Source organism: Notamacropus eugenii, chromosome 4 (genome assembly GCF_028372415.1).
Source record: "Notamacropus eugenii isolate mMacEug1 chromosome 4, mMacEug1.pri_v2, whole genome shotgun sequence".
NCBI classification, from domain to species: Eukaryota; Metazoa; Chordata; class Mammalia; order Diprotodontia; family Macropodidae; genus Notamacropus; species Notamacropus eugenii.
In genome coordinates, this window is record NC_092875.1 from 122,778,048 (window position 1) to 122,805,017 (window position 26,970).

The 26,970-nt window shown below is 37.7% G+C and overlaps 1 pseudogene; it reads left to right on the plus strand.

Moving 5' to 3' along the window:
• Nucleotides 1-22,403: 22,403 nt before the first annotated feature.
• LOC140502322 (intraflagellar transport-associated protein pseudogene) lies at nt 22,404-26,454 on the plus strand (annotated as a pseudogene).
• The last annotated feature ends 516 nt before the right edge of the window (nt 26,455-26,970 follow it).

Here is a 26,970-nt window from a genome sequence, read left to right on the forward strand (position 1 = left end):
CTACTATTTTTGCCTAACAATTAATACCAAGAAAACACAGGTGCTCCATCAGCCACCACCACACCATCCATATGTGGAATCATCAGTTACAGCAAATGGAGAAGTTTTGAATGCTATAGATAAGTTCACTTACCTTGTGTATCAGTAGGCACCCCAACACACACAGGGGAGTCTGCTACCACAGGTTCTTTGAACTGCTTCTCTAAAAGGAAAGGCAACTTTTGAGAGATTAACAATCACTTTAATTAAGCACAAATATCAGAGAAAATCAAAATAAAAATTTCAGAGAAATCAAAAATCAACAGAGCACTTCCAAACTACCTGACCATTAACATACACACATCTCTACCCAAGAGGGTAGCAACAACATCTGGGTTTTCAAAGCTGGAGGGCTGCTTAGAGGCTTCACAGAGTCTCATCTGGTACACAGACCTTCTTCCAAAAACTAAGCCCCAAAGTAAAACCTCATTTTCAGAGTATTTACACACTTTTCAGAGCCAGAGGGCACGACCCTCTGACCCAGTGCCTCAACAGAAAAAAAACAAAAACACAAACAAAAGGTTCTTGGGACCCTCCTACAAAAACAACTCCCCTAATCAAGCTTCCCTCAATGGGCAGGACCATCAATGTGTGGGGAAGATCTTCTTTAATCACATTCAAATAGAGGCATTATACTTCTTGATTATAGTAAAACCAAAATATCAAAAAAATCCTACTCTACTTGGCCTTACACCTTGGTGGTTTAATATCCATGGTTGTACACAATGATAAAGAGGTTGATGCATGCATTGCCAGAGCTAGCTCATTGTTTGGGAGACTTCAAAGGAAAATAAGGGAGAGAAAAAGTATTCGACTGACTACCAAACTGAAGGTCCACAAAGCTGTTGTGGTGATCTCATTGTTGCATGCTTGTGAAATCTGGACAGTATACCAGAGCCATGCCAGGTAACTGAATAGCTTCCATTTAAATTGTCTTAAGAAGATTCGGAAGATCATCTGGCAGGATAAGATACCAGACATTGAGATCCTTTCTCAAACTAAACTGCCAAGCAGTCAGACTGCTTCAGAGAGCTCAACTCCAATAGGCTGGTCATGTTGTTTGAATGCAAAATGTCAGCTTGCCAAAAGACTATTTTATGGAGAACTCACACAGGACAAGTGTTCACATGGTGTACAGAAGAATCAATACAAGAAGACTCTCTTAAAAACTTTGGAATTGATTCTGTGACATGGGAGACTTTGGCGCAGGACCACTCAGCATGACATGCCCACAAAATACAAGGTTTTGTGCTCTATGAGCAAAACAGAATTGGAACAGTTCAAAGGAAATGCAGGATACACAAATTTAGAGAATCCACCTCAAATGTTCACATGGACTATGCGTGCCCAACCTGTGGCAGAGCTTCCTGAGTTTATATTGGTCTGGTCAGCCACTGTTGGACACGTTGAAACTTAACTCTAACAGAGTGATGTCATTTTGGTTCTCTTCAACAGTGAAGGACAACACCTGATAAGGGTACCACTATCCTCCTGAGGATCCAGGCTTATAACATATCCTCTAAACCTTATTCTTTATCATTGCCCACAGGCTAATCAGTTGTCAAAAACTCCTTTGTACCTTTTAACTTCTTTCATACATACCCCTCTTCTCTCTTCTAACACAGACACTTCTCTGTTACAGATGCTCATCACCTTACTTTGGGGCTATTGCAATAGCTTGCTGATTGGCCTCCTTGACTCAGATCTCTCTCCACTCTAATCTGTCCTCCATTCAACTTTCATGCTTACATTCTTAAAGCACAGATCTGACCATGTCACCCAACCACCTCTACTTGATAAGCTTCAGAGGGTTTCCATTACCTCCAGGATTAAATATAAAGTTCCTATTTGGTTTAAAAAGCTCTTTATAACCTGCCCCCTTCCAACCTTTCTAGTCCTCTTACAAATTACTCCATTCCAAATACTCTCTCATCCCAGTGACACTAACCACCTTGCTTTTTAATAAAGTATATGGAGTAAGTCTTGGCAATATGGAATCAATGATGTGAATAAAAACACATAAAAACGCATATCATGTCTATAAATATATCTGAATGACACAAAACTGGAAGGAGTACATACCAACGGATAACACATTGGGCTGTATATAATAAAATGAAACTCGACAGAGATAAAGTAAAAGTCATACTTAAGGCTAAAAGCCAATTCTGAAAGTATTACTAGGACCATTATATGATAGATAAGTAATCAAAGGAAGTTAAAACCATTAACAACCATATGAAAGAATCATCCAAATTATTAATGATATAAGAAATACAAATAAAAACAACCCTCAGGTTTTACCTCCCACTGAGCATATTGGCAAATATGATGAAAAGGTGGGAATAATTAATTTTGGAAGTGTTGTAGGAAGATAGTCATTATAGTGCATTGTTGGTGGAGCTGTGAATCGGTACAACCACTTTAGAATGAATGCATTCTAGAATTATGCAAATAAAGTAACAACTCCTTTCTGAAAACAAAGAATTAGAAAAAAATTGGTAGAAACCCATTGATTGGGAATGGCTAGACAAAATGTAGTACATGAGTGTTATGGAATATAACTGTGTACTAAGAAATCAGTCTTGATAAATATAGAGAATCTTGGAAAGATGCACATGAACTAATGCAAAATGAAGTAAACAAAGACAAGAAAACTATACACAGTAAGAACAGCAATATAAAGAAAAAGAACAACCACACACACAACACAAAAGTGAAAGCTGAAAAATTACAAGGAAAGATAAGTACGATTCCACAGAAGAAATATGAGACTTTCCTGCCTCATTTTTTTTTTTTGTAGAGATTGGAGGTCCACCAATGTGGTGCATTATGCATATCTTTTCTTAAATGTTGTGATTAGTTGTGCTGAGTGTTTCCTCTTTTTATTTTTGTCTTTAACAAATATTGTCATATGGAATGGCTCTTTTAGAGGGGGAAGAGAGAAAAAATATAACAATATTAAAAAGATACTAATAATTTAAAAAAATAAATTATAAGGTAAAAATTGCTACGCAAATAAGAAAAAAAATCTAGAAAGTTTAGTGGATTACCAAAAAAAAATCATTATGAATAAGCAATATGATAAGGAAACAAAGAAAAAAAAAACTGCTTGGACCATCAACTTCACTGGGATAGTGCAGAGGACCAGTGAGATGATTAGTATAACCCTGCTATGTTTTGCCTTGCTCAGACCACATCTGAAGTGTTATAATTCAGTTCTGATCACCACATTTTAGGTAGCACATTGATGAAGATGTAGAGAAAAGCATGTTATTAGGTCACACAGTCACAAATCTAGAGTTGGAGGGGACTTTAGAAGACAATTAACCTAATTTTATTTTACAGTGAAGAGACTGAGACCCAGAGAGGTTACATGATTTGGCCAATAGTATACAGGTAATAAGTGACAGAGGTTGAATTTGAACTCGATGCCAAATCCAGGTTCCACTGTATTGTGTTGTGTCTCTTTTCTTGAAGAGTTTGAAGATCATGTCATATCTGAAGCAGTTAAAGAAAATTATGGTGTTTAGCCTGTAGAAGAGAAAGTAAGTAGAGGAGTGTGAATTGATAGATGTTTTCAAGTAATCAAAGAGTAGTCACATGGGAAAATTAATCTACAGCATAGGCCCAAAGCAAAGAGTTAGAAGACAATTTGTTAAAAAAAAAACCAAAACGACAAACTTAGGTTGGTCCAAATATGGAATGACTTGCGTTGAAGAGTAGTGAATTCTCTCTCACTGGAGGCTTTCAAGAAAAAAAAAAGGAGTATGACCACTCATACTATTTCTTTAGAGTCTCTTCATTCATTCAATGAACATTCATTAAATATCTATTTCATGAAAAATATTGTGCTAGGATGGGAGAAGATATAAAGTTTAGAAATGACAATTCCTATGTTCATGAAGATTACTATCTAGTAAAGGGATAAGATATGAGCATAGATAAATATAACATATAATTTTATACATTAAGGATAAAACAAAGTTCATAAGGCTGAAGGATGGAGGTATAATTAGGAATTACTGCTCACAGAAAAGTATCACCAACTAAACCCAAAGCAAGCAGCACGCATTGACTATATGTATCACCAAGCACATGAATTTGCACATAATGAAGATAATGAGAAGGAAAGATGCTACAATTTGATTTTAAATGGCTTAACTAGATCTAGAAAAAATTTAAAATCAGATAATGGATATGTTGAGTATAGGGCTATCATAATGCTAATTAAAAGCTCCCCACAATTTTTGTTCTCAGGAGAGTTGTAACTTAGATGGGGGGATTGACCTTTGTCCCATAGTACTGAATTTAGGATTCTGGTATACTTGCAGATCTTCAGGAGAACAGGAGCAAAAGTGAACAATTTGTTAATGTAAAAAATTGCTTTTGGAAGCTTTCACCTTTTCTTTCTCATCCTCATTCCTTTTATGGTCCTATGTAAGAGGCTCTCCCTACCTTGTAGTGCTGTCCTAACTCTTGCCTTTCAACTAAGGACAAGCTTTGCGTAGGTATGGCTTGTGGTATTTGTCCTGGCTACAAAAACTTTTTTTGTCTTTCAGCCTTCAAAACCGTACTTTTCACTTTTCCTGTACTACAGCTGTCTGTTTCTGGACTATATTCATACTACAGTTATCTGGTTTTGTGTCTTATCCTTAAAAGGTTAAATTCCAAGAGAGTAAGAATCTTGTCTTCCTTAACCTTTATAATGCTAATCCCATCCCTCTGTTTTTTATTTCTGAGTTAACCTGTAATAAAGCTGTTTTGTACAGAGCTATTTGCATGTCATATCCCCAATTAGAGCTCCTTGGGAGCAGGGCCTGTCTTTTGCTCTTCTTTGTGTCCTATGCACTTAGCACAATGCCTAATACTTAGGTGCTTAACAGTGTTTGTTGACTGATCAACCATCAGCACACAGTAGATACTGAAAAAAATGTTTTCTGAAAGAATGAATGTGTATCACCCTAGTGTTCTAGACTAGCTAATCATTGAATGTAAGCTGCAATATTTAAGCAAAACTTTATATTTTTCCCATCCCAGGCACCCTAAACTACAGGCCCACAAGCTTAACACACACACACACACACACACACATATATATATATATATATATATATATGTATATATATATATATATATACATATATATATAAAATAAAGTTTAATTAGCTTCCTCAGTAATACTATATGTTTTATTTTAAATATTGACAAAAACATTTATTTTCCTGAGAAGGGGTTCATAGACTTCATCATACTGGTACAGGGATCCATGGCACAATGAAATATTATCCCCCAATATAAATTGCATATCTCTTGTATATAAATAATTATGTACATGCTGTCTCTCTTATTGGAACATAAGTTTCTTGAAGGCAGGGATAATATGTTTGCCTTTCTTTGTATACCCAGACCTTATCATGATGCCCGGCCTGTAGTAAACAGTAAATAAATGTTTATCAACTGACTCACTGATTGATTAACTAATTACACCAATTGAATGGCTTTCTGGAAATACTAAAATGATGAAGTCCTAGGCCCTCTTTCCAAATAAGTAGCCACTGTTTTGAGTAACTCTCATACCATGTAAATTAAAATATACTTATATCTATATCTATCTGTATATGTACATATATACACATACACATATACATATAGGGATGGATGAATGGATGTATGAATGGATATATGTATAAAGAGGTTTTCAGGATACTACGGGGAAAATGCCTCCCATCATCATCCATTCAGCAGTATCAAATGAAACAGGTCTTATTTTTCTGCATTTCTTTTAACAGTCTTATGCCAGACTCTTCCCATTTTGTAATGGGGTCCTTGGTGGGGGTGATTGATTTAATTACGTTCAAAGAAAGTTATAGAATGCTCAGCAGATGTCATGCTCAAATCCAACATCTCAGAAATTCTGCATTGTTCTCTTGCCTTCTGTATTACTGTTGAGAAGACCTTGGCCAATGCCTAGCAGACACATTGCTTGGGACTGTGAAAAAAGATAACCCATAGAAGGAAAACATGTTGAATATTATTCCTCGGAAAAGTAGCTGCCAGCGTATACACTGAGCAGACCTGGGCCTGATACTGGGCCACAAACCTTCTTAATACACCCCAAGTAGTTCTGTCAATGGCAATTCTAAATAACGAAAAAGATAGGAAAGAGAAACTACTCTTTGATACTCTGCATCCCCAAAGAGGACAAATGGCCACCCTGTGCTAAGTGAAGGAAAGCAGGCTGCCCCAAGTGAGCCTGGGTCTGTGGACTCCGATTAGATGGCTCTAGCTTTGAAGGGTGGCCACACTAAAGCAGACACTTGGAATCCATTATGGGAGATATGGTTTGGGTATGTTTCTGATTTACCATGGAAGAGAGGCATATTCAAAACGAAACATGCACACACACACACACACACACACACATACACACACACACTCTTACACTACATAATGGGAATCTGAAGAGTTCTCAAAGGGGGTCTCCTACTTGGTATGCCCAATACACTTTAAGTTTGTTTCACACATTGTAGAAAGAAAAGCACCATCTTATGAGGGAAAGCAGCAGGATGACATTAGTAAAAGAAATGATCATCCCTGAAGCACCAGGAAAGTGAATTGCCTCTCCCTTTAGGTGTCCTGGCCACATTTGTTCCCCACATGTGTATGCCCTGTGCATGATTTCTATACTTCTTTCCTCTGAGCATGCACGTACTTGTGAAAGAACTTCAGATTTATAAGTTGAATGTTTTATTGTTCCTTTTCTTTCTGTGTTTTGTTAAACACATTTGCTTTGAATGAGAGGTGACTATGCCCTCTGGCTTACTAGTAAAAATAAATGCATCATTGAGGGCTTGTAAAGTAAGGTCAGGAGCGCATTCTGATAAAATACCCAGAACCTCTGGTAGTTTTCTGGCAGCTTATGAGTGAGGAGACTCTGGATATTACAGTCAAAAGGGAGTCAGTGACGGTGTTTCAGCAAGAAAAGCTGAGGAATGTTTTCTAAGACATAACAAGATCTGCGGTTGACATAGAGATTTGGAAGGGGAAGAGTAAGATAAAATTGGGCAGGTAAATTGGAGTGAAATTGCACAATTTCTTGGATAAGAAGTCTTGAGCAATAAATTAAGACTTTATTTACATTGACATATCATTTGTGTTGACGAGTGAAGTGGCATAATCAGGACTGGCCATTAAGATTATTCTGGCAATGGTGGCAAGAATGTGAGTGTGCGTGTGTGTGTGTTTGTGAATATGTGGGTGTGTGTTTGTGGGTGTGGGTGAGGATGTGCATGTGCATTTGTGATGGGGTAGGGGCAAGGTTAGGAGTCTGTTGTAATACCCATAAGATGTAGAGCTGAAAATGATTCTTAGAAATCATCTTGTCCATTTTACAGATGAGAAAACTAAGGCCTATATAGGGTAAGTGACTTACCCAAAGTTGCACAAATATTAAGTAATGGAACCAGGGTTGTATCTTGACTCTAAATCTATAGAGTACTTCTACCGCTGTATGAGGCCAAAGCCTAGACTAGGGTGAGAACAATGTCAATGGAAAAGAGCAGCTGAATATAAGAGAAAGTTCAGAGAGGAACTTGTCACTACTTGATCTATTGACTAAGCGATGATGAAAGAAAAGTTTGGACAGACTTTAGAAAGAATGAAACCTAGAAGTTATGAATGTTAACATTGCCCCCATTTTACAAATGAAAAAAAAAACAAAACAAAGCAAAAAGAAAACAAGCCACTGAGACCCAGGGAGGTGAAGGCAATTATCCAAGTTCCTATGTCTATAGGAAGAGGCAATAGAAATAGAAGGGGGTTGTAAAAAATGGAAGACACAAGAGAAAATCCAAAGTTATGATTGTTATAATAAAAAAAGGTAGAAGGGGTAACATTGAAGGCATAGATGTTAATCTTGAAAGGGAAGAAAGCCGCTCCTTTCTCTGAGAAAAGAGTGAAAGATGAAACAATGGGTGAAGACAGAAAGGCTGTGAAACATGGAGATGAAGAGATCATTGGGTGTGCATTAGGTAGATCTAATCTTTTCAGAAAAGTTGGAAGGTAGGCCATCTGATGAGATCAACCATAGGAGAGGAAGATTTCACAGAGAAAAACTTTCGTTCTTATAAAATGCTTCTATAAGCATAATGGTGTAGACCAGGGCTCTAAGCCATTTAGCATAAGATTATTCTCATTGGTGGAGACTGAATACCCCATTCTCCATAATTGTATGAGGGGTGAAGTTGGCAAGAACTTGAAAGAGAGGAAACATCTTAATCTTCCAGCTTTCAGCTACAAGAAAGAAAGCACGTTTCTGCACTCTTTCTGGGTCTTTGAAGGGAGAGAAAGGTCAGGAAAGGGAAAAATGTGTAAAGGAATAAACACCTTGATTATTTCCCAAGATCTGGGACTCTGGCGGCTGAACTACAAAATCATGCTTCTACTGAAGGAGAGTTCATTCACTATGTATTGTCTGATAAGTTCTCATCAGCATACCCTTTTGGATTTCTGTTTGCTATTACCTTGGATAAATATGTTTACTTGCTATTCACTATCTATATTCTTTGTGAAACTAGCATTTCTGGTGGGAGGAGGGCAGGCCTTAGACTGACAGCCTGGAGCCCTCTCTTTTCATTAAGGGGTAGTGATCAGGAACACACCTTGAACAGAAGTGATTTCACCTAGACCAGTAATATTTAGAGAGATAAGCAGACATCTGTAATTCTTGCACATTACCCTTTCACTGAGGAAAATATTGATCAACCTCTAGTCTCAGGCTCTTACTTTCCCTATGGCAGGTTTCAAAGTTTTCTTTGGAGAAGGTTGGGTGAAGGGGGCTCAAGAAATATCTATCCATGCCTCCCTGTAAGTCATATCTAGATAGATCTAGCTCAACACAACATACATGGGCAAAACACACACTCTACTCCTTATGATAGAAATTGATTGTATGCCCTGAGAATTTTCAGGTTTGATTGAAATATCCCTCTACATCATAATCACTTCCTGCTATTGCACTGATAGGGATGTCCTGGCTAGATCAATAGTCCTACTAATTCCCGTTTATTGGCAAGAGGACATAGTTAGATGATAGATTGGAGGGGCCTAAAGTAAAGGCTCATCTATCATAAAGCATTAAAACTAAAAAGGATTTTTAGAGATCATTGAATGTAATCTCTTTTCAGAGGAGGAAATGGAAACTGATATATATGTGTGTATGTATATATATATATATATAGATAGATATCTATATCTATATCTATATCTATATCTATATATCTATATATCTATATCTATATCTATATCTATATCTATATCTATATCTATATCTATATCTATATATATATATACATATATATATATATATATATATATGACTTCCCCAAAATAGTAAATGGAAAAACTGGGATTCAAGACTCAATTCTATCATAGCTAGCAAATGAAAGAGACTGAAATTCAGTATTCTGACTCCAAGATCAGGGTTTAGGATTTGTTTGTTTGCTTTTTCACTACACCAGGTTAGGCAACTAAATGATAAAGTATGTGGTTGTCATCCTTTATGTTCAAAGTGGAGTCAAGGTACAGTGTTTCTGACTATGGCTGATAAGATCAATGCGGATTTGGAAAGCGGTGCCACAGGATGAGTAAAAATAGTCCATTTGAACATTTGGAGAGGAGACATCTCTAAATTTTTGCATTGCAGGTTTCTTTTGATCTGCCATAATTCTGCTTTGCTCAAAGAGCACACCATCTTCTTTGATGGTGGTACTATGCCAGTGTCTTCCATATCTCACAATTGATTCCAAAGTTCTTCAGAAACACCTTGAGAATGTCCTTGTTGTACTTCTTCTGATCTCTATGTGAATACTTGCCTTGTGTGAGTTCTCTGTAAAATAGTCTTTCAGGCAAATGTATATTTGGCATTCAAAAAATGTTGCCAGCCCATTGGAGTTGCACTCTGCAGAAGAGTTTGAATGCTTGGCGATTCAGCTTGAGAAAGGACCTCAGTGTGTTAAGTACCTTATCTTGCCAGGTGATCTTCAGAATCTTCCTAAGATAATTCAAGTGGTAATAATTCAGTTTTCTGTCATGGTGCTGATATACACAGGCATATATCAATGAGGCCAGAATGACTAAGTAGACTTTTAGTTTGATAGGCAGCCTAAGGCCACTTCTTGCTCATGCTTTTTTGGGAGCCTTCCCAACAATGAACTAGCTCTGGTAATGCATGCATCAATTTCATCATCTACATGGATATCCATGGAAAATATATTGCCAAGGAAAGTAAATTTGTCCATAGCATTGAAAATTTCTCCATTTGTTGTAACTGATGTGAGTATCAGTGTATGGATGTATGGATGGTATGGTTCTGGTTGGTGGAGAACCCATGTTTTCTTGGTATCAATCGTCAGGTCAAAATTATCAAGTATCAGAGAATTGATCCATACTGTGATGCATCTCAGCCTTAGGGGATGCATTGAGTACATAGTAACCTGTGAACAAAAAGTTGTGCACCAACTCTCCCTCCACTTCAGTCTTGGCTTGTAGTTTTTTTTAAGTTAGATAATTTAATGTCAGTGAGAAAGCTGGCCTTGATGCCATGTTCATCCTTGTTTAAGGTACCTGACAACATCATTGAAAACATCATGCTAAAACGATTGGAGCAAATACACAGCAGCCCTGTCTCACTCCATTGGTGACTAGGAAAGTCTGAGAGCATTGTCCATTATCCAGAACTATTGTGAGCATGCCATCATGGAACTAGCATACGATACAGATGAACTTTTATAGGCAACCAAATTTTGCCATGATCTTTCACAAGCTCTCATCACTGATTGAATCAAAGACCTTGGTCAAATTAATAGACATTGTGTAGGGACATTTTTTTCTGCTCCTGGCATTTCTCCTGGAGTTGTCAGGCAGCAAACACCATACTGAGCAATAAACACTGTATCAATGGTTACTCCACCTTTTCTGAAGCCATAATGGCTCTCAGGTAGATAACCATTTTTCAGATTAAGGATCAATCTAGTCAGGAAGACTTTGACAAGAATATTGCCAGAAATGACTAAGGGAGGGGACCCCCAACCCCTATGATTGTCGCAAGACAACCTATTTCCTTTACCTTAAGAGAAATGTATAGCGGAGGCATCTTTGCACTTCTGGGGGGTAACTTCCTCTTGTCATATAACCTAGAAAATTTTGGTCAGCTTTTGTATGAGCAATGGATTCCTTATCTTGTAAATTGTAACTGGAATAGAAACAGTATGAGGTGATTTACCACAGGGGAAGTGCCTAAAGACTTCCAAAACCTCTTTTTCAACTGGAAATTCAACTAGAGATGGACTGACTTCTTGGCTTCAGCACTGGTTGATGATGGTCTGCTGAGAACGTTTTGGATGTGTTCAGCCCATCTCTCCAGGATGATACCCTTATCACTAATCCATGTGGCTCCATAAGTGTTGAGTAGATGAGATGCACCAAGGTCTTTGGTCCATAAATAGCCTTTAGGGTATCATACAAGCACTTTGGATTGTTACTATCAATGTAAGACTGAATTTCATCTGCCTTCTTAATGAGCCAAAAATCCTGCATCTCTCTAACCTTCACTTGCACTTTAGTTTTGATGGAGTTAAATGCTATCTTGTTAGAGATGGATGCATTGCCCCATTGATAAAGTTTGTGGACTTTTAATTTTTTGTTTAGCAGTTTTGGAATTTCCCGATTGATTTTGTCAAAGTAATTCTGATTTTTGTGAGTGTTTCGGTCCAGATGAGTAAATGCAGTGCTATACACCAAATCTCTGAACGTTGTTCACTCCTTTCCTGCTCTAGTGTTGCTAACCATGAGTTGGTTTAGTTTTCCCTCTAAGTTAGTAACAAACTGTTGATGCATGAAGAAACACTTGAATCTGTGATATTGAGTCTTCTGATAGTCATCTTGCCTTCACTCAGTCATTTTTATCGAATGGGAATGTTTACATTGGAGAGGATAAGCCTATGATCAGTCTAGTACTCTGTGCCATACTTTGCATTTGTCATTCTCATATTATGTTTGTCTTTTCTCTTTACAATGGCATACTCTATTAAATGCCAGTTTACTCCAAGAGTGCGTCAATGACATTTTATTGTGTTTAAACAAACAGAAGATAGTGTCAATGATGAGAAGATGATAACATACATAAGTCTTCAGTAGTAAGTGACCATTGCTGTTGCTGTTTCTGGTTGCTCTCAAGGATTCCCTGATAGTCTGGTATTGAGATTATCCAGAATTATCCTCTTTTGATACATTGGTGATGAGGATCTCTAGATCTTCTTGAATTTTTCAAATCTTGTCTCAGACATTTTCTAGCTGTGTGAACTTTGCAAGTAACTTAATCTTTCTCAGCCTCTATTTCCTCATCTGAAAAATAGGGATAATAATAGGCTTCAATTCTTAGAATATTTAGAAAATCAAGCCAGATAATATGTGAAATACTTTGCAAACCTTATAGTATTGCTAGTACTCCTCTTTCTCTCTCCTTTTTCTCCTCTTTCCCCTTCATTCTCCCTTTTCTTCTTCAAAACACCTTTTTAACTTATGGGACTGAGTGAATGGTAATGCCATTGATAGAAACAGGGCAGTCCATTTTAGACAAGTTCAGTCTTAAATAGGGCAATCTCTAGATGGAGAGATCTAGGAGGCAGTTGTGAATGTGATTCCAGAGCTCCAAAAATGGCAAAGAATAGATATTTGGGAGGCACCTAGACGCTATCTAGTCAAAGCCCTTTCTTTTATTCATCAAGATACTATATATCAGGGAGGTTTAGTGACTTGTCCACTGGCAAATGGCAAAGGTAGGATTTGAACACAGAACCTCTGATTCCAAAGTCAATTTTTTTCCCACTATGTCACTGATAATAACAATTTACATTTCTACACTATTTTAAAGTTCATTATACCCTTTCTCATAAGCAGTCCTTTGAAGTGAGTAGAACACAAGAGCATTCTGGGGTTAGTTCAGTTGGTATAGGAGAAACAGAGGAATGTAGTCTCAAAAATTGAGATCAGAAAGTATCCAAAAGGAGAGGGTGATGAGGGATGTCAAATGTTACAGAGAGCTCAAAGAGCATGACAATTGTCTTGAATATGGTACTTATTTGATAGAGTTAGAAGAGATCTTGAAAGACTATTTAACTCATCAATCAATCAGAAAGCATTCTTTGAAGAAATACAAATGTGTGACACTGTCTGGACTCTATTGGAAAAAGAAGAGATACAAATATCTCTTCTACATTGTGACTTTCCCTGTTGCAGTTTCAGTATATAGTAGATTCAGGGTTAATGAGGAATATCAAGAAAAAAAGATAAGGAAATCCACGAACCCTTTGGTGCAGCTACACTAACAACTGCAAAGCATTTGCAGAAATCAAGAAATCAGCATCTCTCTTGTGTAGAAAGTACAACATTCTTTTGGGTGCAAGATTATTATAAAAAGGCATTCTAGTAGACTGGTATCATATGAGAAAAAACTAAGTACTTATATGATTTTCCCAAGGAAAATGAAGCTGAAGGGTCTAACCCTACAAATTTTCAATTCATAAAAAATTGGTTTGAAAAAATATTTTTAAAGGTTTAGCCTACACAATATAAAAATAACAGGAGAGCCAGTGTCTGCCAATGAAAAGACAGCAAAGGAGTTTCCCGAAACCCTGAAAAAACTGATTGGACAAAAAGGCTACAAACCAGAATAAATATTCAGTCCTGATGAAAATGCCTCAGTTATATTGGGGGACAAAATGCCTCAGAGGACATACAACAGCAAAAGAGAAAAGCAAGCCTCAGGTTTTAAACCCACAAGGGATAGGGTAATTTTGCTGTTTTGTGCCAATGTTATAGGGTTCATAATAAAAACAACCTTGACATATAAAGTTGTTAACTCTTGAGCTTTGAAAGGAAAAGACAAATACCAGCTGCCTATCTTCTGGATGTTCATTGGATGATCAAAGCACTTTTCCTTGACTGGTTCCATCAGTGTTTTGTTTTATTAAATTTATTTATTTAACTTTTAACATTCATTTTCACAAAATTTTGGGTTACAAATTTTCTCCCCTTTTATCCCCTCCCCCCCCAAACACCAAGCATTCTAATTGCCCGGATGACCAATCTGCTCTCTCTTCTATCATCCCTCTCTGCCCTTGTCTCCATCTTCTCTTTTGTCCTGTAGGGGCAGATAGCTTTCTATACCCCTTTACCTGTTTTTCTTATTTCCTAGTGGCAAGAACATTACTCGACAGTTGATCCTAACACTTTGAGTTCCAACTTCTCTTCCTCCCTCCCTCCCCACCCCTTCCCTTTGGAAGGCAAGCAATTCAATATAGGCCATATCTGTGTAGTTTTGCAAATGACTTCCATAATAGTTGTGTTGTATAGGACTAACTATATTTCCCTCCATCCTATCCTGTCCCCCATTACTTCTATTCTCTTTTGATCCTATCCCTCCCCATGAGTGTCGACCTCGGATTGCACTCTCCTCCTCATGCCCTGCCTTCTATCATCCCCCCCACCCTGCTTGTCCCCTTATCCCCCACTTTCCTGTATTGTGAGATAGGTTTTCCTACCAAAATGAGTGTGCACTTTATTCTTTTCTTTAGTGGAATGTGATGAGAGTAGACTTCATGTTTTTCTCTCACCTCCCCTCTTTATCCCTCCACTAATGAGTCTTTTGATTGCCTCTTTTATGAGAGATAATTTGCCCCATTCAGTTTCTCCCTTTCTCTTCCCAATATTTTTCTCTCTCACTGCTTGATTTCATTTTGTTTTAAAGATATGATCCCAACCTATTCAATTCACTCTGTGCACTCTGTCTCTATGTATGTGAGCGTGTGTGCATGTGTAATCCCACCCAGTACCCAGATACTGAAATGTTTCAAGAGTTACAAATATTGTCTTTCCATGTAGGAATGTAAACAGTTCAGCTTTAGTAAGTCCCTTATGACTTCACTTTGCTGTTCACCTTTTCATGGTTCTCTTCATTCTTGTGTTTGAAAGTCAAATTTTCTTTTCAGCTCTGGTCTTTTCATCAAGAATACTTGAAAATCCTCTATTTCATTGAAAGACCATTTTTTCCCCTGAAGTATTATAGTCAGTTTTGCTGGGTAGGTGATTCTTGGTTTTAGTCCTAGTTCCTTTGACTTCTGGAATATACTGTTCCATGCCCTTCGATCCCTTAATGTAGAGGCTGCTAGATCTTGTGTTATCCTGATTGTATTTCCACAATACTTGAATTGTTTCTTTCTAGCTGCCTGCAGTATTTTCTCCTTGTCCTGGGAACTCTGGAATTTGGCCACAATGTTCCTAGGAGTTTCTCTTTTTGGATCTCTTTCGGGCGGTGTTCTGTGGATTCCTTGAATATTTATTTTGCCCTCTGGTTCTAGAATCTCAGGGCAGTTTTCCTTGATAATTTCATGAAAGATGATGTCTAGGCTCTTCTTTTGATCATGGCTTTCAGGTAGTCCCATAATTTTTAAATTGTCTCTCCTGGATCTATTTTCCAGGTCTGTTGTTTTTCCAATGAGATATTTCACATTATCTTCCATTTTTCCATTCTTCTCTCTTTGTTCTGTGATTTCTTGGTTTTGCATAACGTCATTAGCCTCCATCTGTGCCATTCTAATTTTGAAAGAACTATTTTCTTCAGTGAGCTTTTGAATCTCCTTTTCCATTTGGCTAATTCTGCTTTTGAAAGCATTCTTCTCCTCATTGGCTTTTTGAACCTCTTTTGCCAATTGAGTTAGGCTAGTTTTTAAGGTGTTAATTTCTTCAACATTTTTTTGGGTCTCCCTTAGCAGGGAGCTGATCTGCTGTTCATGCTTTGACTTCATGTCTCTCATTTCTCTTCCCAGCTTTTCCTCCACCTCTCTAACTTGATTTTCAAAATTCTTTTTGAGCTCTTCCATGGCCTGAGCCCATTGGGTGGGCTGGGACACAGAAGCCTTGATTTCTGTGTCTTTGCCTGATGGTAAGCATTGTTCTTCCTCATCAGAAAGGAAGGGAGGAAATGCCTGTTCGCCAAGAAAGTAACCTTCTATAGTCTTATTTCTTTTCCCTTTTCTGGGCATTTTCCCAGCCAGTGACTTGACCTCTGAATATTTTCCTCACACCCACCTCACCTCCTGATCCTCCCAGCCCGTGTTTGTGGTCTGAGATTCAAATGCTGCTTCCAGCCTCAGGGCTTTTGGCGGGGGCAGGGCTGCTATTCAGTATGAGATTATGATCTGGTGCTGAGATCGGGGCGGGGCCACCTCTCAGGCTCAGTTCCCTCAGGGGGTTTATGCGCAGACCTTCCGCAATGGATTCAAGCTCCCGCCCGCTTGGGGAGCCCCTGTCTGCAGCCGCCTCTCAGCTTCTACCTCCCGGGGGGGGGCCTGAATTATGGGGGCACCCCACTCCCCTCTCGACCCGCCAAAGAGACTCTCTCACCCACCCCTGTCACCTGTGGGTGGAGGGACTTGTGCGGCCGCTGGAGATCCAGTCCCTGAAGCCTGCTCGGATCTGTTTCTCTCGGTGCCGCAGCCGTGGCCGCAGCAGGTCTGGGCTGGGCTTTGTGTCTGCAGCGCGACGGACCTTTTGCGAGAGGTTTGCAGATCCCTCTGTGGGTGGAGGGACCCGCGTGGCCGCTGGAGATCCTGTCTGTGAAGCCTGCTCGGATCTTTTCCTCTCGGTGCCGCGCCCGCGGCAGGGCTGCACTCAGCTCCCAGTCCCGGCGCCCAGTCCGCAGCGCGAAGGACCCCCCCGCGAGAGGTTTGCAGGTCTCTCTGGAACAGAAATCTCCCTCGCTCCAATGTTCCGTGGCCTCTGGGTGCGGAATTCGCCGTGAGTTACTTCCCTGTAGCCATTCTATGGGTTGTGGGTTCAGAGCTATGTGTATGTGCGTCTTTCTACTCCGCCATCTTGGCTCCCTGCTTCCATCAGTGTTTTGTGCCAGAGGTTAGAAAATAATTTACCAGGAAGAGATTACCCTTTAAGGTGTTATTGCTTCTGGACAATGCCCCTAGACACCTCGAACCCTATAAATTATGTTGAAGAGCTTGAAATAGTCTATTATCCTCCTCAAATGTGTTTCATTTTTAAAAAATTCATATTTATTTTGCATTTTTTGTATTTCTTCTTCATACAAAATTTTTACTTAACATTGGCCTATGACCAAACACAACCCAAATTTTACATAAGGTACTGTAAATACCCCATAAAAGAAAAAGAAAAAAAAAATCAATTCTCTAAGTACAAAGAAAGAGCCAAAATATTTTGCATGGATTTTCCAGGTCATGGGGGCCCTATGCTCCTAACCCCTGTGATACAGAGGAGATAACTGTAATCAGCAGGTACACACATATGAAATAACCATTGGCAATCCACAACAGTATATGATAATCCCAAAATGAACAGTAAAGGACACTAAATTCTACTGAATTCCAAAAGAAGGAGAATTTGACGGGAAGAGTCTGAGAAGATTTCATGAAGTAGATCTGACAAAATCTAGTCCTTGAAAGATAGTTAGTATTTTTTCAGACAGTGAGAAAAGAAGTGGAGAGGCCATTCCAGTTCACTCCCCATACCTTTGGGCAGAATCATTCATGAATCAACTTCAGGAAGTTCCAAGACCATTATAACAGGGTTATTGTGTAAATCTAATGAGAACAGAAATAGAAAGCACATTTGCAAGTTAAGTGAAATCAACAAACCTTTATTAGGTGTCTACTCTGTTCCAGATGCTGTGCTCAGTGCTAGATACCAAAAAAGTTGTGGGGAGGGCAAAAACAGTCCCTAATTTCAAGGAACTTGCAGTCTAATTGGGAAATGATGTACAAACAACTATGTACAGGTAGATAGATGATAGATAGAACTGATAAATTAGAGGTGATTTCAGAGGAAGACATTACTGTTTTGTAAACCTTTAAGTGTCATACAAATGTGAGCTATTATTTTTTAGAGGGAAAGCAAAGAATTAAATCATCTTTCTAACATTTGACCAGTTGGGCAATCTCAGGTGCAAAGTATTAGCATTGAGCACCTAATCCTGCACTTGGGAGGAAGGAGGATATTGTCATCATATGGGTAAGAAATTGTTAAGATTGAGATAGGACAGCCCTGGTTTCTCATTCTAAGGAAAATGGACACCAATGATGATATTTGCTCTCTCCTTCAGCACAACATGTTGGTTCTAGTAGATTCCCAGGGTATTGGAAAATTGATTGCTTCTGCTAGTGATTGTTTCCAGGAAGAATGATTCTTATCACAGGGAGACAAGCCAGCATCTCCTCATGGCATGCAATGTTATGCAAGTCTTCCAAGCTGACCACCAAGGGAAGAGAGTCTTCTTGAATTAAACTGGTTGTAATGAGAGTAGTACCATGTGGGTAGTTTAAATAGGCACTGTCATGGAAGCAAGACCCTTCACATTTCTCTCTGACTTGCCTTTTGGAAGCATTTCCAATGAAGAATGATGACTCCAGCAATCTATAGCCTGCCTTTGGAAACAATTCAGAGTGGAATCATGAATTTCCTTCTTGTCTGAGTCAGCCTTTCTTTTTGTCACATCTCCTTATAAGATCTATAAAGGAGATGTTGCCTTGAAGACTGAAATGTCATGACTCATTCAAATTTCATGTTTGTCCTTCCTCTCTCCTCCCCCAACCCCCAAACCTTCTCTGTTCCAGTTGGCATAAAGTATTTATTGGCTTTTTCCACTTATGAACATCTGGAAGATGGTTTGACCTGGCCAATCTCACAATGCTTCATATCTGAAACCTTTCTCAGACCAGGGGAATCAAAAACACATCTTTGGCTGGAGTAGATCAGGATTAATCTTTGAGGCCCTGACTAGATTTCAACTGGGGCCGATAAAAAACAAATAAAAAGAAGGTTATAAGTCCAGTAGGTTTTGAGGTTATACCCAAAGAGCACAGGCTCCTCCTAAACACTTGATGGCTTTTGTGATACTTCTTCCTGGATCTCTGATAATCTATCTGAAGCCTCATTTTCTGTCTTTATTTATTGGATCAGCACCTTTATCCCATTCACATGGATTACTCTTTAGGCTTTATCCTCAGCCATTGATGAATTCATCTGCTCCAATAATTTCCACGATCATTTCTACAATGATGATTTTCAAATCTGTATCTACAATATCAATTTATTTAACTCATTTCCAGAGTTGCTAAACATTACACTGTAGTATAGTAGGAAGAGCATTGGATTTGCATGCAGAAGGCATGGGTGCAAATCTTGGTTTTACTAATTGTGTGACACTGGACACATTATTTAATTTTGCTGAACCTGTTTTTTTTTAATTTCTTTAAAATAAGGAGGTTGAACTGGATGACTTTTAAGATCTTCCAGATTTAAATTTATGACCTTATGACCCTTGTATCTCTGAGAGGATTCTGTGTCTTCATCTCAAACAAAAAACATGCCACAAATGGAACTGATTATCTTTCTTCTAAACCTGCCTCACATTAAATTTCTATATTTCTGAAAACAGATCCTGGTCAAGAACATTCATAACCTCAAATTATCCTTGGATTTCCTTTCTCACTCACCCCCTTCCCCCAATATCCAATCAGTTGCCAAGTCTTATCCATTCCACCTTCATGGCAGTTCTTGCATCTGTCCTTTTCTCCACATTTATAGGGCTAATGCCATAGTTCAGATTATATCACCTTTCATCTAGAAAGGAACACATTCTTCTGCTCAGAAAGTGTTAGTAACTACTTATTTTCTCTCTGATAAAACATGACCTTATCAGTCTAGAAATTAGAGTCCTTAATTAGGAGGACTAGAGGCAGTGTTGTACAGCAAATATAGAAGTAGTCTTTCAAGACCAGGAAGACTTCTTGCATATTTTGTTATCCCCTTCGAACATTTCATGTTCCAAACAAACTGTCCTGATTTCTGTTTCTTTTTCTCAGTACATCTAGGTTTCAATTAATGCATTTTTATATTATATGAAACTCTATTAAGTGTGAATTGCAAAATGATACCAAGTCACATTTAATGAAGGTCAAAATTAAATTAGCGTGACTATGGGGAGGTAGTAGAGGGTTTTGAAATGTCACTACATCATCAATATTTTCTTTTATATCATTACTCATGGATATGAGGGGCTGAGGGCAGTTAGGTGGCCCAGTGGATAGAGTGTCAGGCCTGTAGTCTAGTAACTTCTCTTCCTGAGTTCAAATCTGGCCTCAGATACTTATTAGCAACGTTACTGTGGGCAAGTCACTTCCCCCTCTTTGTCTCAGTTTCCTTACATGTAAAATGAGCTCGAGAAGGAAATGGCAAAATATTTCAGTATCTCTGCCAAAAAAATGTCAAATGGGGTCAAAAAGTGTCATAAACGACTAAAAACAACTGAACAACCCGAGGGGCTGATGAGTACTATATTTCCCATGGTTATGTTATTTAAAAAAAAAAGAATCTTTAACAAAATGGACAAAGTGAAGATTTATATTAGATGGAAACCCTGCCAGTATAAAAAAAAGGAGAAGCTAATTACATTAGAACAAAAAAAATTGGTGTAATCGAATGGAATGAATGTGTTCATAATAATTCTAAAATAAGGTACTGATACTCTAATGCCTGAATCAACAGGCCAGAATATCACAAAATAGCCTGGTGGCAAACTTGTATTAGCTTTTCTGGTTTACAAACAATTATAAGGAATGAATTGTTACAGTGGTAGAAATGGAGCATATTTTAGCTGAAAGGATTGAAGATTGCATATGAAAACTTATTCTTCTTAACAAAGCAGCCATTCAAACCAAAGTTCCAATTTTATATATTCAAATCAGTGAAAGAAAAATTGAAATGAATGGAATAGTTTATGCAAAACTAAACAAACACCTTTTAATATACACAATTACTTTCAAAATCAAATTCATTTGAATAACAGTAAAATGACTGGAAAGGAAACCATTAAAGAAAAGGACTGAAATTAACTATCCTGATATTTTGAAGAAAATAATTGAAGAAGGTGGATATACCAAACAGGGAATTTTTATTGTGGATGAATTAGACTTTGTCTGGAAATGGATGCCTTCCAGGACTTCTTTTTAAGAAATAAAAAAAAGTCAATGTGAGTTTAAAGTGTTCAAGAATTGGCAATCACTTTCATTGAGACATAATGCAGAAAAGAATTTTATATTGAAACCAGTGGTTGTTTATTGGTCTCAAAATCCTTGAGCTCTGAGAAACCATGGCTATCAATTGCTTTCACATCTTTGATAGCCAAATTGGAAATTAGGGGTGACTAAAACTGTTTTCAAACACTGGTTTGCAAGTTATTTTAGCCAAGCTGTTGAAAAAGATTACAAAAGATTACTATTTCTACAGTTCTTGAGGACAAGGAATTCTCCTTAACTGAAGGTAATTTTATATGAAATACACTTCCCAGAAGTTTGTGTATGGGCAATGAAATGTGATGATGTCACAAAATTCAGAGATATCCAGAATGCTACGGGTAGAGTCAAGATGGTGGATTAGGGGCATCAATTCAGCTGAACTCCATCAACAATCTCTTCTAAACCACTTTTAAAAAAATGTCTCAAATCAAATTTTGCAGTGGCAAACCAAGCAAAATGTCAAGGTAACACATTTTTCCAGTCTAAGACTGGAAAACTTCAAAGGTCAGTAGGAGACATCTTTGACACTAAGAGGACAATCTGGAGTTCACATATGTAGTAGCAGAGACAATGGCCATAGCAGTTTCAGGAGCTTTTAGCCCAGAGATGGTAAGGCAGTAAGAGAGCTGGTCAGAAAGAAATTGGACAGGAGCCTTTGCTTTCGCTAGGCACAACTGGTGCTGATTGGCAATCTATTGCCCATATGCTGCAGTTTCTGGTGGAAAGGGGAGCTGGTAGTGGGTCATAAGGGAGCAGGGGTTCTGGTCTCACTTCCAAGGAAAAGAGTCCTTATGGCTTCAGGAACCAGAGGCCCTTCCTGGGTAAAAATCAGAGTCTTTATAAGCGGGAGAGCAGTGACCACACATCTCCCAGTATCATACCACTTTAGAAGCAACCAAAAACTTGTGAACTCCAAAACTAGCTCTGAAAATGGTAGCATAAAAAAGTCTGAAGCTTGGAACACTGCCTCCTCACCCGCACATGAGCAGAACCCAACTTTAACACAAAGTTCAAAGTCAAGAAACAGACTGAAAAAATGAGAAAACAACACATAACAAAGAATTTGATTTTAAAAAAGCTACCATGGAGAAGGAAGGAAGCCTAGACTCCTCTTGGCTCAAGAGCAGGGTGACCAGAAAAGGGACCTCAGAACAGTGACAGAGATGACAAATAAGTAAGATGAAGAGGCTGCTTATATATATGTCTGTTCAATTGTTGTGATCGGGGATCATGGATGAAGATCACGAGCTCTGGATCAGTTTATTAATCTCCATGAACAGACACATGAAGAACTTTTTTGACACTTTCACTCATCTTTCGAAAGATCATCATGTGATTGTTTGGAACAGACTCTTCAGGAAACGGCTTTGCCCCCATTGTGTATCCCCACATTCAGTGTGTCAGGAATGAGTGCCTTTCTCTCTGTCCTATAACACAGCCTTCAGGAGAAGAGAAGATTGTGATTGATGAAGGCCAGAAAGTTGGCATTTCCATTCAAGGGGACCTAAATTGAGCAGGAAAGGTGAAGGGAGACAATTTCCTAGATTTAGAAGATTTTGACAAGGATGGAGAAACTGACCACAAGTTGAGCAAAGAGTTGCTGCTGCTTCCAGGAGAGGTAGAAGAGGAGGTGCATTTCTCTGTCTCAGGCTACATTCCTTCTTTTGACCAGAATTCTTGCCCTGAACCAAGGACTTGGTCAATAGAAGAGTTGGCACATGGGCATTTGGAGGAGGTACATGGGGATGAAATTCAGCCATTCTCACTTGATAAAGATTTTGGCTATGACAGTGTGATGTTAACCCTCAAGTTTTCTAGTGCAGAGATGAAAATAATTAGAAAAATGTCCAGCCAAAGCAGACTGAACATTGACATGGAGGCCAAAAAACAAAATAACTGGTTTGGAATAATAGTTTCTTGTTTCTTTTTTCTCTTGTTCTTATCAAGTAACTTTAAAATAAAAGGCAAACCAACTAAAAAAAAAAAGCTGCTGTGGTGGCAGGGAAGACAAAGATGTAGATTCTGAAGAAGACAACTATATAAAAATAGCCACAAAAAAAGATTCATAGTAAAGTGCTAAGTGGACCCATTCCCAAACAAGAATTACTAGAGGAGTTAAAGAAAGAGATGAGTGGTAGAGGAAAAAATGGCAAAGAAAATATGAAAGTGATTTGAGAAAATTATGGAAAGAGAATTAATAGCTTGGGGAAAGAGTCACAAAAAATACTAAAAAAAAACCCTTGAAAAATAAAGCTGGACTTATGGTTAAAGAGGCTGAATAAAAGAATTCATTAAAAAGAAGAATTGACCAAATGGGAAGAAAAGAGGTTCAAAACCTCACTGAAGAAAATAATTCCTTAAAATTTAAAATCAGGCTGCTGAAAGTTAATGACCCCAGGAGACATAAAGAAACAAAACACTAAGTCAAAGGAATAGAAAAATGGAAGAGAATGTGAAATAAATCTTGGGAGATAGATCCAGGAGAGATACTTTAGGAATTATTTACTATCAAAAGGCCTTCATGAAAGAAAAAAAAAAAACCTAGATGTCATTTTTCCAAGGAATTACCAAAGAAAATTTCTCTGATATCTTAGATTCAGAGGACAAAACAGAAATTGAAAGAATCCACCAATAACATCCTCAAAGCCCAAAATGAAAACTCGCAAGAATATTACAGTCAAATTCTAGAGTTTCCAGTTCAAAAAGAAAATCTTTAATCAGTCAGAAAGAAACAAATCTTTTGGAGCTACAGTCAGAATTACATAAGACTTAGCAGTTTCCACTCTAAAGGAGCAGAAGGCTTGGAATATGATATTCTGGAAGGCAAAGGATCTAGGATTAAAACCTACCTAGCAAAAGTGAACATAATGCTCTCGGGTAAAAATGGATATCTAATGAAACAGTGGATGCTCAAGGATTCCTGATGAAAACTCAAGCAGAATAAAACATATATATATATATATATATATATACATATATATACACACATATATATGTATATATATATATATACATATATATGTGTGTATATATATGTATATATATTCAAACATAAGACTCAAGAGAAGCATAACAATGTAAACACGAAAGGGAAATTGCAAAGGACACGATAACGTTAAAATGTCTACATTGCTTTATGGAAAAGTGTTACATGCAACTCCCAAGAACTTTGTCATTATTAGGGCACTTAGAAAGAGTTTACATAGAAAGAAGGAACAGATGAGAATCGTTATATTGGGATGATCTCTAAAAAACCTAGAGTGAGAAAAGGATGCGTTGAGAGAAGGGAGAATTGAGGTAGAATAAGGAAAATTTTCTCACATAAAAGAGACAAAGAAACAAGAGCTTTTACAGTGGAAGGGAAAATAGGACAGACGCTAGACAATGTTTGGACCTCACTCTCATTAAAATTGGTTCAAAGAACAAAGAATACATATAAACACTAAACTGCATATAGAAATCTCATTTACCTGACAGGGAAATAGGAGTAGAAAGGAATAATGTAAGGGGAAGTGATAAAGGGACACTGTTTTAAGGAAGGCAGAGGTTAGAAACTAAATAGACTTTCTAGGAGAGACAGGAGTAAAAGAGAGAGAGAATAAACAGAAGAAAGTAGGAGTGAGGGACACACACAGTAATGGTAAGTGTGAATGGTAAGTGTGAGTGGTATGAGCTCAGAGACAGAAGCAGATAGCAGAATGTATTAGAAACTAGAAATTAACAATATGTTGTTTACAAAAAAGCACGCCTAAAACAGAAATACATACACAGAGTTAAAATAAAGGGTTAGAGTAGAATCTGCAGTAAAAAAAAAAGTTACCAGTCATGAGATCAGACAAAGCAAAAATAAACCTAATTAAAAGAGATAATTAATGAAATTATACTTTGCTAAAAATGTGTCATATACAATGAAATAATATAAAAAACTTACAGCGTTTCTCTAATAAAGGCCTCATTTCTCAAATATCTACTGAGTATAGAAGTGAAAAATAAGAGGCATTCTCCAATTGATAAATGATTAAAGGGTATAAGCAGGCAATCCTAAGAAAAAGAAATTAATTCTATCTAGAGTCATATGAAAAAAAGTTCTCTAAATCATTATTGATTAGAGAAATGGAATTAACGTACTGCCCTCCTAATAAAAATCATAATTAATATTGATGCTTATCTGTATTGCATTTGAGTTTTGCAAACCATTTTCCCCTTGCAGCAACCCCATGAGATGGGTAATAAAAGCACTGTTCTCCCCATTTTACAGATAAGTTAAATGAGATTATATGCTCACTTTCAAGAAAATCTATCAAGTGTGAGATCAAGACCTGAATCCAGGTGTTCTGACACTAAGACTGATACTATTCCTAGTAAACTACATTTACCCTGCAAAACGTATGGCAGTCTTATCCTGTGGAGAGTTGAGCTGATACATAGAATTCAGGATTCTACGTCTGCCATTTCTACACGTTATAACCTTGGGGAAGTCACTTAACCTACCCAGGACTCAGTTTTCTCATCTTTGAAATAAGAATGTTATACTGGATAACCTCTATGGTTCTTTCCATGTATAAAATTATGGTTCATGCAAATTTGATCTCATGCTCAAAGTTTGTAAGTATGCTAACTGACTCTTTGCAGGTATGGGTTTATGGAGTTAATGTTATTTGACTAGATTGTTATGAATATCTTTATTATCTGTTTCTGTCACGTATTTGTTATTGACTTGGTCATGATTCTGTGGGCCAAATAGCTGCAGATCTCTCAGCATATTAAACTAAAAGAGGGTAACAACTGGAATGGGAAGGAGAGAGACAGGGGAGGAAATAGGAGATATTTCCATTCTACTTGCCTCAAAAAGTCAAAAAAGTCTGATGTTTGTTATCCCCTACATTCTCCCCTTCACACATTCTGCAGGTTAACTAAACCATTTCTATTTTTTTTCTGGTCATCACCTTCCTTACTTCTTCCTCTTAAAATCCTTTATTTCCTTTAACACTCAATGTGTCCTCTTTAAAATGAAATCTGTCTTGATTTCTCCATCCTCTGGTGCCCACTATTACCTTATATTTGGAGTGAATATTCATTAATATTATTTTTGTGTAAATTCATACTAATAATATTCATGCTGTATACATTATATCCCCCAGTAGAATGTAAGTTCATTAAGGCAAGGGAATTATCTCCTTTATATCTTTGTATCCACAGGGCCAGGCGCAATGCCCAGTACATGCTTAATAAATGCTCCTTTACTTTTTGATTGATAGATTTTTTTCCACATGTGCTACTTCTTAGGATTAAAATGTATTCCCTGACTCTCCTTCCTTCTGCAGCTGGGAGGATACTTTATTTCTGGGTACAGAAAGAAACTCATCTTGGTTCTTTGTGCCCCACCTGGTTAAATAATGGTCTTGGTTTTATTCATTGAGGACATTAAAAACGTCAGATTGTATTCAATCTATAGAATAGCTGAGGGAAGGGACCATTCATAATATAACGCAATTGTAATGGAGCTTCCTATGCCATTGTCTTAATTCTATACTGGCATTATTGGTCCAGGCCAAATCAGATATGCTACCTTGTTTTGTGAGACTGAAGACATCTAGTTGGGTGCCAAGTTTTTCCAATACCTAGGAATTTCATTTAAGCTTGGAGATTCACCATTGTTTTTGTTGTTACTGGAACACACATATTTGTTGTTGGAATACACATGTAATTTTCAATAGAATTTTCTTTTGTCACTCCTTCCCCCTCCTTCTACCCCCACCATCAGTTC